The sequence below is a fragment of the Phyllobates terribilis genome, unplaced genomic scaffold (assembly GCF_046119375.1).
Source record: "Phyllobates terribilis strain yellow unplaced genomic scaffold, ASM4611937v1 Scaffold_49__1_contigs__length_9717188, whole genome shotgun sequence".
Taxonomy (NCBI): domain Eukaryota; kingdom Metazoa; phylum Chordata; class Amphibia; order Anura; family Dendrobatidae; genus Phyllobates; species Phyllobates terribilis.
This window is the reverse complement of record NW_027362809.1, coordinates 7,837,696-7,847,044: the sequence shown is the minus strand read 5'-3', so window position 1 is coordinate 7,847,044 and position 9,349 is coordinate 7,837,696. Positions and strand designations below refer to the sequence as shown.

Below are 9,349 nucleotides of genomic sequence, written 5' to 3'. Positions count from 1 at the left end.
CGGCTCTGCTCCGTACACCTCGTACACACGCGGCTCTGCTCCGTACACCTCGTACACACGCGGCTCTGCTCCGTACACCTCATACACACGCGGCTCTGCTCCGTACACCTCGTACACACGCGGCTCTGCTCCGTACACCTCGTACACACGCGGCTCTGCTCCGTACACCTCGTACACGCCCGGCTCCGCTCCGTACACCTCGTACACACGCGGCTCCGCTCCGTACACCTCGTACACGCCCGGCTCCGCTCCGTACACCTCGTACACGCACGGCTCTGCTCCGTACACGCACGGCTCTGCTCCGTACATCTCGTACACGCACGGCTCTGCTCCGTACACCTCGTACACGCACGGCTCTGCTCCGTACACCTCGTACACGCACGGCTCTGCTCCGTACACCTCGTACACGCACGGCTCTGCTCCATACACCTCGTACACGCACGGCTGTGCTCCGTACACCTCGCACATGCGCGGCTCCGCTCCGTACACCTCGTACACGCACGGCTCCGCTCCGTACACCTCGTACACACGCGGCTCTGCTCCGTACACCTCGTACACACGCGGCTCTGCTCCGTACACCTCGTACACACGCGGCTCTGCTCCGTACACCTCGTACACACGCGGCTCTGCTCCGTACACCTCGTACACACGCGGCTCTGCTCCGTACACCTCATACACACGCGGCTCTGCTCCGTACACCTCGTACACACGCGGCTCTGCTCCGTACACCTCGTACACACACGGCTCTGCTCCGTACACCTCGTACACGCACGGCTCTGCTCCGTACACCTCGTACACGCACGGCTCTGCTCCGTACACCTCGCACACGCGCGGCTCCGCTCCGTACACCTCGTACACGCACGGCTCCGCTCCGTACACCTCGTACACGCGCGGCTCTGCTCCGTACACCTCGTACACACGCGGCTCTGCTCCGTACACCTCGTACACGCGCGGCTCTGCTCCGTACACCTCGTACACACGCGGCTCTGCTCCGTACACCTCGTACACACGCGGCTCTGCTACATCCACACTGTAAACCCCTCCTGACCCCACACATAAACTTCAGCTCATCCAGCACCATGACAACCAGCACAGCAGAGTCCTGCATCCACTGAGGCCCCTGATCATGTGACCCCTGACTCCTCCCCTCCTGTGACCTCATCACAGCTCCTGTGCGCACAGAGCAGCCATATATGTGGTGGCGGCTCTGCAGGTGGAGGTATGTGGAGACCCCCATTACTGGGCGCAGGGGGCATTAACCCCTTCAGCACGGAGACTCTTTTGGGGTCTTGTGTTGCCCCTTTATAAGAATCATAAGGTTTTTGTTCTGTTTCCTGTAATAGATACATACGACCCAACTATGGAGACAGAAAGGAGGAAACGTATTGTTCTCATAGTACAGGACCCCTTTACTGCCCCACAATGTAATGCCCCCATTATACCCCTTATGCAGGATGTATGATGCCCCCACAGTGTAATGCCCCCATTATGTCCCTTATGCAGGATGTATGATGCCCCCACACAGTGTAATGCCCCCATTATGCCCCTTATGCAGGATGTATGATGCCCCCCCACAGTGTAATGCCCCCATTATGCCCCTTATGCAGGATGTATGATCCCCCACACAGTGTAATGCCCCCATTATGCCCCTTATGCAGTATGTATGATGCCCCGACACAGTGTAATGCCCCCATTATGCCCCTTATGCAGGATGTGTAATGCCCCCATTATGCCCCTTATGCAGGATGTATGATGCCCCCACACAGTGTAATGCCCCCATTATGCCCCTTATGCAGGATGTGTAATGCCCCCATTATGCCCCTTATGCAGGATGTATGATGCCCCCACACAGTGTAATGCCCCCATTATGCCCCTTATGCAGGATGTATGATGCCCCCACACAGTGTAATGCCCCCATTATGCCCCTTATGCAGTATGTATGATGCCCCGACACAGTGTAATGCCCCCATTATGCCCCTTATGCAGGATGTGTAATGCCCCCATTATGCCCCTTATGCAGGATGTATGATGCCCCCACACAGTGTAATGCCCCCATTATGCCCCTTATGCAGGATGTGTAATGCCCCCATTATGCCCCTTATGCAGGATGTATGATCCCCCACACAGTGTAATGCCCCCATTATGCCCCTTATGCAGGATGTATGATGCCCCCACACAGTGTAATGCCCCCATTATGCCCCTTATGCAGTATGTATGATGCCCCGACACAGTGTAATGCCCCCATTATGCCCCTTATGCAGGATGTGTAATGCCCCCATTATGCCCCTTATGCAGGATGTATGATGCCCCCACACAGTGTAATGCCCCCATTATGCCCCTTATGCAGGATGTGTAATGCCCCCATTATGCCCCTTATGCAGTATGTATGATGCCCCCACACAGTGTAATGCCCCCATTATGCCCCTTATGCAGTATGTGTGATGCCCCCACACAGTGTAATGCCCCCATTATGCCCCTTATGCAGGATGTATGATGCCCCCATTATGCCCCTCATGCAGGATGTATGATGCCCCCCACAGTGTAATGCCCCCATTATGCCCCTTATGCTGTATGTATGATGCCCCACACAGTGTAATGCCTCCATTATGCCCCTTATGTGGTATGTATGATGCCCCCACACAGGGTAATGCCCCCATTATACCCCTTATGCAGGATGTATGATGCCCCCACACAATGTAATGCCCCCATTATGCCCCTTATGCATGATGTATGATGCCCCCACACAGTGTAATGCCCCATTATGCCCCTTATGCAGGATGTATGATGCCCCACACAGTGTAATGCCCCCATTATGCCCCTTATGCAGTATGTATGATGCCCCGACACAGTGTAATGCCCCCATTATGCCCCTTATGCAGGATGTATGATGCCCCCCACAGTGTAGTGCCCCCATTATGCCCCTTATGCAGGATGTATGATGCCCCCACACAGTGTAATGCCCCCATTATGCCCCTTGTGCAGGATGTGTAATGCCCCCATTATGCCCCTTATGCAGGATGTATGATGCCCCCCACAGTGTAATGCCCCCATTATGCCCCTTATGCTGTATGTATGATGCCCCACACAGTGTAATGCCTCCATTATGCCCCTTATGTGGTATGTATGATGCCCCCACACAGGGTAATGCCCCCATTATGTCCCTTATGCAGGATGTATGATGCCCCCACACAGTGTAATGCCCCCATTATACCCCTTATGCAGGATGTATGATGCCCCCACACAGTGTAATGCCCCCATTATGCCCCTTATGCAGGATGTATGATGCCCCCACACAGTGTAATGCCCCCATTATGCCCCTTATGCATGATGTATGATGCCCCACACAGTGTAATGCCCCCATTATGCCCCTTATGCAGTATGTATGATGCCCCGACACAGTGTAATGCCTCCATTATGCCCCTTATGCAGGATGTATGATGCCCCGACACAGTGTAATGCCCCCATTATGCCCCTTATGCAGGATGTATGATGCCCCCACACAGTGTAATGCCCCCATTATGCCCCTTATGCAGGATGTGTAATGCCCCCCATTATGCCCCTTATGCAGTATGTATGATGCCCCCACACAGTGTAATGCCCCTATTATGCCTCTTATGCAGTATGTGTGATGCCCCTTATGCAGGATGTATGATGCCCCCATTATGCCCCTCATGCAGGATGTATGATGCCCCCCACAGTGTAATGCCCCCATTATGCCCCTTATGCTGTATGTATGATGCCCCACACAGTGTAATGCCTCCATTATGCCCCTTATGTGGTATGTATGATGCCCCCACACAGGGTAATGCCCCCATTATGCCCCTTATGCAGGATGTATGATGCCCCCACACAGTGTAATGCCCCCATTATGCCCCTTATGCAGTATGTATGATGCCCCGACACAGTGTAATGCCTCCATTATGCCCCTTATGCAGGATGTATGATGCCCCGACACAGTGTAATGCCCCCATTATGCCCCTTATGCAGAATGTATGATGCCCCCACACAGTGTAATGCCCCCATTATGCCCCTTATGCAGGATGTGTAATGCCCCCATTATGCCCCTTATGCAGTATGTATGCTGCCCCCACACAGTGTAATGCCCCCATTATGCCCCTTATGCAGTATGTGTGATGCCCCCACACAGTGTAATGCCCCCATTATGCCCCTTATGCAGGATGTATGATGCCCCCCACAGTGTAATGCCCCCATTATGCCCCTTATGCTGTATGTATGATGCCCCACACAGTGTAATGCCTCCATTATGCCCCTTATGTGGTATGTATGATGCCCCCACACAGGGTAATGCCCCCATTATGCCCCTTATGCAGGATGTATGATGCCCCCACACAGTGTAATGCCCCCATTATGCCCCTTATACAGGATGTATGATGCCCCCACACAGTATAATGTCCCCATTATGCCCCTTATGCAGGATATATGATGCCCCAACACAGTGTAATGCCTCCATTATGCCCCTTATGTAGTATGTATGATGCCCCGACACAGTGTAATGCCTCCATTATGCCCCTTATGTAGTATGTATGATGCCCCCACACAGTGTAATGCCCCCATTATGCCCCTTATGCAAGATATATGATGCCCCCCACACAGTGTAATGCCCCCATTATGCCCCTTATGCAGTATGTATGATTCCCCCACACAGTGTAATGCCCCCATTATGCTCCATATGCAGTATGTATGATGCCCCCCACACAGTGTAATGCCCCCATTATGCCCCTTATTCAGGATGTATGATGCCCCCACATAGTGTAATGCCCCCATTATGCCCCTTATGCAGGATGTATGATGCCCCCACAGTGTAATGCCCCCATTATGCCCCTTATGCAATATGTATGATGCCCCGACAGTGTAATGCCACCAGTATGCCCCTTATGCAGGATGTATGATGCCCCCCACAGTGTAATGCCCCCATTATGCCCCTTATGCAGGATGTATGATGCCCCACACAGTGTAATGCCCCCATTATGCCCCTTATGCAGTATGTATGATGCCCCGACACAGTGTAATGCCTCCATTATGCCCCTTATGCAGGATGTATGATGCCCCCCACAGTGTAATGCCCCCATTATGCCCCTTATGCAGGATGTATGATGCCCCCACACAGTGTAATGCCCCCATTATGCCCCTTATACAGGATGTATGATGCCCCCACACAGTGTAATGTCCCCATTATGCCCCTTATGCAGGATGTATGATGCCCCCATTATGCCCCTTATGCAGGATGTATGATGCCCCCCACAGTGTAATGCCCCCATTATGCCCCTTATGCAGGATGTATGGTACCCCCCACACAGTGTAATGCCCCCATTATGCCCCTTATGCAGGATGTTTGATGCCCCCACACAGTGTAATGCCCCCATTATGCCCCTTATGCAGTATGAATGATGCCCCCACACAGTGTAATGCCCCCATTGTGCCCCTTATTATTATTATTATTATTAGTATTTATTATTATAGCACCATTTATTCCATGGCGCTTTTACATGTGATAGGGGTATACATAGCAAAAACATTTACATAATCTTAACAAAACGAGTCAGCAACTGGTACAGGATGAGAGAGGACCCTGCCTGCGAGGGCTCACAGTCTACAAGGGATGGGTGGAGGTAGAGGAGGTCATGCAGTAATGTGGTGGGGTAGTGGTTACTGCAGGTTGTAGGCTTATCGGAAGAAGTAGGTCTTCAGGTTTCTTTTGAAGGCTTCCATGGTAGGCGAGAGTCTGATATGTTGGGTTAGAGAGTTCCAGAGTAGGGGGGATGCACGGGAGAAATCTTGTATGCGATTGTGGGAAGAGTAGATAAGAGGGGAGTAGAGAAGGAGATCTTGTGAGGATTGGAGGTTGCGTGCAGGTAAGTACCGGGAAACTAAATCACAGATGTATGGAGGAGACTGGTTGTGGATGGCTTTGTATGCCATGGTTAGGGTTTTGAACTTGAGTCCCTGGGCAATGGGGAGCCAGTGAAGTGATTGACTGAGGGGAGAGGCCGAGGAATAGTGGGGGGACAGGTGGATTAGTCGAGCAGTAGATTTTAGGATAGATTGGAGGGGTGCAAGAGTGTTGGAAGGGAGGCCACAGAGCTGGAGGTTGCAGTAGTCAAGGCAGGAGATGATGAGGGCATGCACTAGTGTTTTTGCAGAGTCTTTGCTGAGGAATGCACGGATCCGGGAGATATTTTTGAGTTGGAGTCGGCAGGAAGTGGAAAGGGCTTGGATATGTGGTTTGAAGGAGAGATCAGGGTCCAGGGTTACCCCAAGGCAGCGAGCTTGTGGGACTGGGGAGAGTGAACAGCCATTGACGTTGATGGATAGGTCAGACGGGGGATATGAATGAGAGGGTGGAAAGATGATGAACTCTGTTGTATCCATGTTAAGTTTTAGAAATCTGGCAGAGAAGAAGGATGAAATAGCAGACAGACATTGTGGGATTTTGGTTAGTAGGGAGGAGATATCTGGTCCAGAGAGGTATATCTGTGTGTCATTATCATAGAGGTGATACTGAAAGCCATGAGACTCTATGAGCTGTCCCAGGCCGAGGGTGTAGATGGAGAAGAGCAGAGGTCCTAGAACTGAACCTTGGGGGACACCGACAGATAGGGGGCGAGATGAGGAGGTGGTGCGTGAGTCGGAGTAGCTGAATGTCCTCTCTGTTAGGTATGAGGAGATCCAAGATTGGGCCAAGTCCGTGATGCCAAGAGATGAGAGAATCTGTAGTAAGAGGGAATGGTCGACTGTGTCGAAGGCAGATGACAGGTCCAGAAGGAGGAGGATGAAGTAGTGTCGCTTGGATTTGGCGGTTAGTAGGTCTTTGGTGACTTTGGTCAGGGCAGTTTCAGTCGAGTGGTGCGGTCGGAAGCCAGATTGTAGGCTGTCGAAGAGGGAGCAGGAGGAGAGCTGGGAGGACAGTTCAAGGTGGACATGTTGTTCTAGTAGTTTTGAGGCATAGGGGAGAAGTGATATGGGGCGGTAGCTAGTCAGAGAGGATGGGTCAAGGGAGGGCTTTTTGAGGATGGGTGTGATTAAGGCGTGTTTGAGACATGAGGGGAAGACACCAGTTGTTAGTGACAGGTTGAAGAGGTGGGTTAGGGTTGGGATGAAGACTGTGGTAAGGTTAGAGATGAGGTGGGATGGGATTGGGTTAAGTTCGCAGGTGGTGAGGTGTGATTTGGAGAGTAAAGAGGAGACTTGACCTTCTCTAATGGTGGAGAAGTGGGGTTTGGAGGAGGAAGGTTGATTAGATCTGAGGAAGGGTTGTACGGACTTGGGCAAAAGCTTTGTCTGATGGTGTCAATCTTCTGCTTGAAGAATGAACCAAAGTCTTTGGCTGTGATGAGAGAAGAGGGAGGAGGCGCTGGGGGACGAAGGAGAGAATTGAAAGTGTTAAATAGCTGTTTAGGGTTGTGGAACGGGGAAGATATGAGAGATGAGAAGTGTGTTTGTTTTTCTGCAGTGAGTGTGGACTTGAAAATGGTGAGGGATTGTTTGAATGCGATGAAGTGAGACCTTTTCCATCTCCGCTCCGCAACCCTGGAGGCCCGTCGCAGTTCTTTAGTAAGTTTGGTGTGCCAGGGTTGCCTGTTGATTCTGCGAGCTTTGGTATGTGTGAGAGGGGCGATCCAGTCGAGAGCTGCAGCTATTGTGTTATATAAAGCGGCAGCAACATCTGCATTGTGTAAGGAATTTGTCTGTAAGAGGGAGGAGGGATTCAGAGAGTGAGTGTAGGTCAAGGTGTTTGAGGTTTCTGCGAGGGTGTGTAAGTTCGTGGAGTGGGGATTGTGCACCTGGAGAGGAGAGGGTAGAGAATGTGAGGAGGTTATGGTCAGAGAGAGGGAGAGGTGAGTTAGAGAGGTTAGATTGGGAACAGAGGCGGGTGAAGATGAGGTCCAGTGTGTGGCCATCTTTATGAGTAGCTGCAGAAGACCATTGAGCAAGGCCGAAGGAGGAAGTGAGGGATAGGAACTTAGAGACAGACTAGTGGGAAGTGTCAATGAGGATGTTGAAGTCACCCATTATGATAGTGGGGATGTCAGCGGAAAGGAAGTGAAGCAGCCAGGTGGTGAAGTGGTCTAAGAAAGTGGTGGCTAGCCCTGGAGGTTGGTAAATGACGGCCAGTTGGAGGTCAGAGAGGGAATAGATGCGCACACAGTGCGCCTCAAGAGAGGGGAGTGTAACGGAGGGTGGCAGTGGGATTTGGGTGAAAGCGCAGGTATCTGACAGGAGAAAACCTATGCCTCCACCATGTTTGCCATTGGGGCGGGGAGTGTGGGAAAGGTGGAATCCACCATACGAAAGTATGGAGGATGTATGATGCCCCCATTGTGCCCCTTATGCAGTATGAATGTCCCCACACAGCGTAATGCCCCTTATGCAGTATGTATGATGCCCCCCCACACAGTATAATGTTCTCATAGTACCGCCTGATGTTCTGCAGTTAGAATAAGTCCTGAGGTTTTATAGTTTTAATAATCCCTCTGGAAAATGGTTTTGCCTTTGCCTGCTCCCCTCTATGTATACTCCTATTTACTAATGGTATGTGACCCAGCTTTTCCGTCTTGACTCCCATGCAGATTTCTCTATACTTCTCTACTCCTATTTACTAATAGTATGTCCTCCAAGTTACACCAGCTACCCCCCACTTTCATTTATGACCTTGTTTACTTAGTCTTTGACTATCCAGCATCTGTTTCAGCCCTAATCAGCTGATCAAGATGAGCACAGACCACTCCCCTCTGGTTCCCAGCTGAATGCATTCTGTTACAAATATATTGCGGGCCAGGAGTCTATGTCAGACTTTAGTCTGTGGCCATTACCTTAAGTATGGACATTAGTTGAAGTATGAGAAATAAGAATTAATCCTGAAGGTAACTGGATACTAAGTCCCAGTAAACAATGTTTGTCTTTGTTTTCACTCTCGCCCCCTTAATCCTTCACTTCTTACAACCACCCCTCATCCCTACACCTAGTAAGGAACTCTTCATCTCTCCCTCCATTCTCCCCATCCATCTCACCTCCTCCTCAGAGCTATTCCTCAACATACAGTACAGACCAAAAGTTTGGACACACCTTCTCATTTAAAGATTTTTCTGTATTTTCATGACTATGAAAATTGTACATTCACACTGAAGGCATCAAAACTATGAATTAACACATGTGGAATGATATACTTAACAAAAAAGTGTGAAACAACTGAAAATATGTCTTATATTCTAGGTTCTTCAAAGTAGCCACCTTTTGCTTTGATGACTGCTTTGCACACTCTTGGCATTCTCTTGATGAGCTTCAAGAGGTAGTCACCGGAAATGGTCTTCCAGCAATCTTGAAGGAGTTC

At 50.7% G+C, this 9,349-nt stretch overlaps 1 pseudogene; it reads left to right on the top strand.

Annotated features, from left to right (window-relative positions):
• The first annotated feature begins 1,152 nt into the window (after positions 1–1,152).
• Positions 1,153–9,349, top strand: part of LOC141191653 (uncharacterized) — an 81,245-nt pseudogene continuing 73,048 nt past the window's right edge.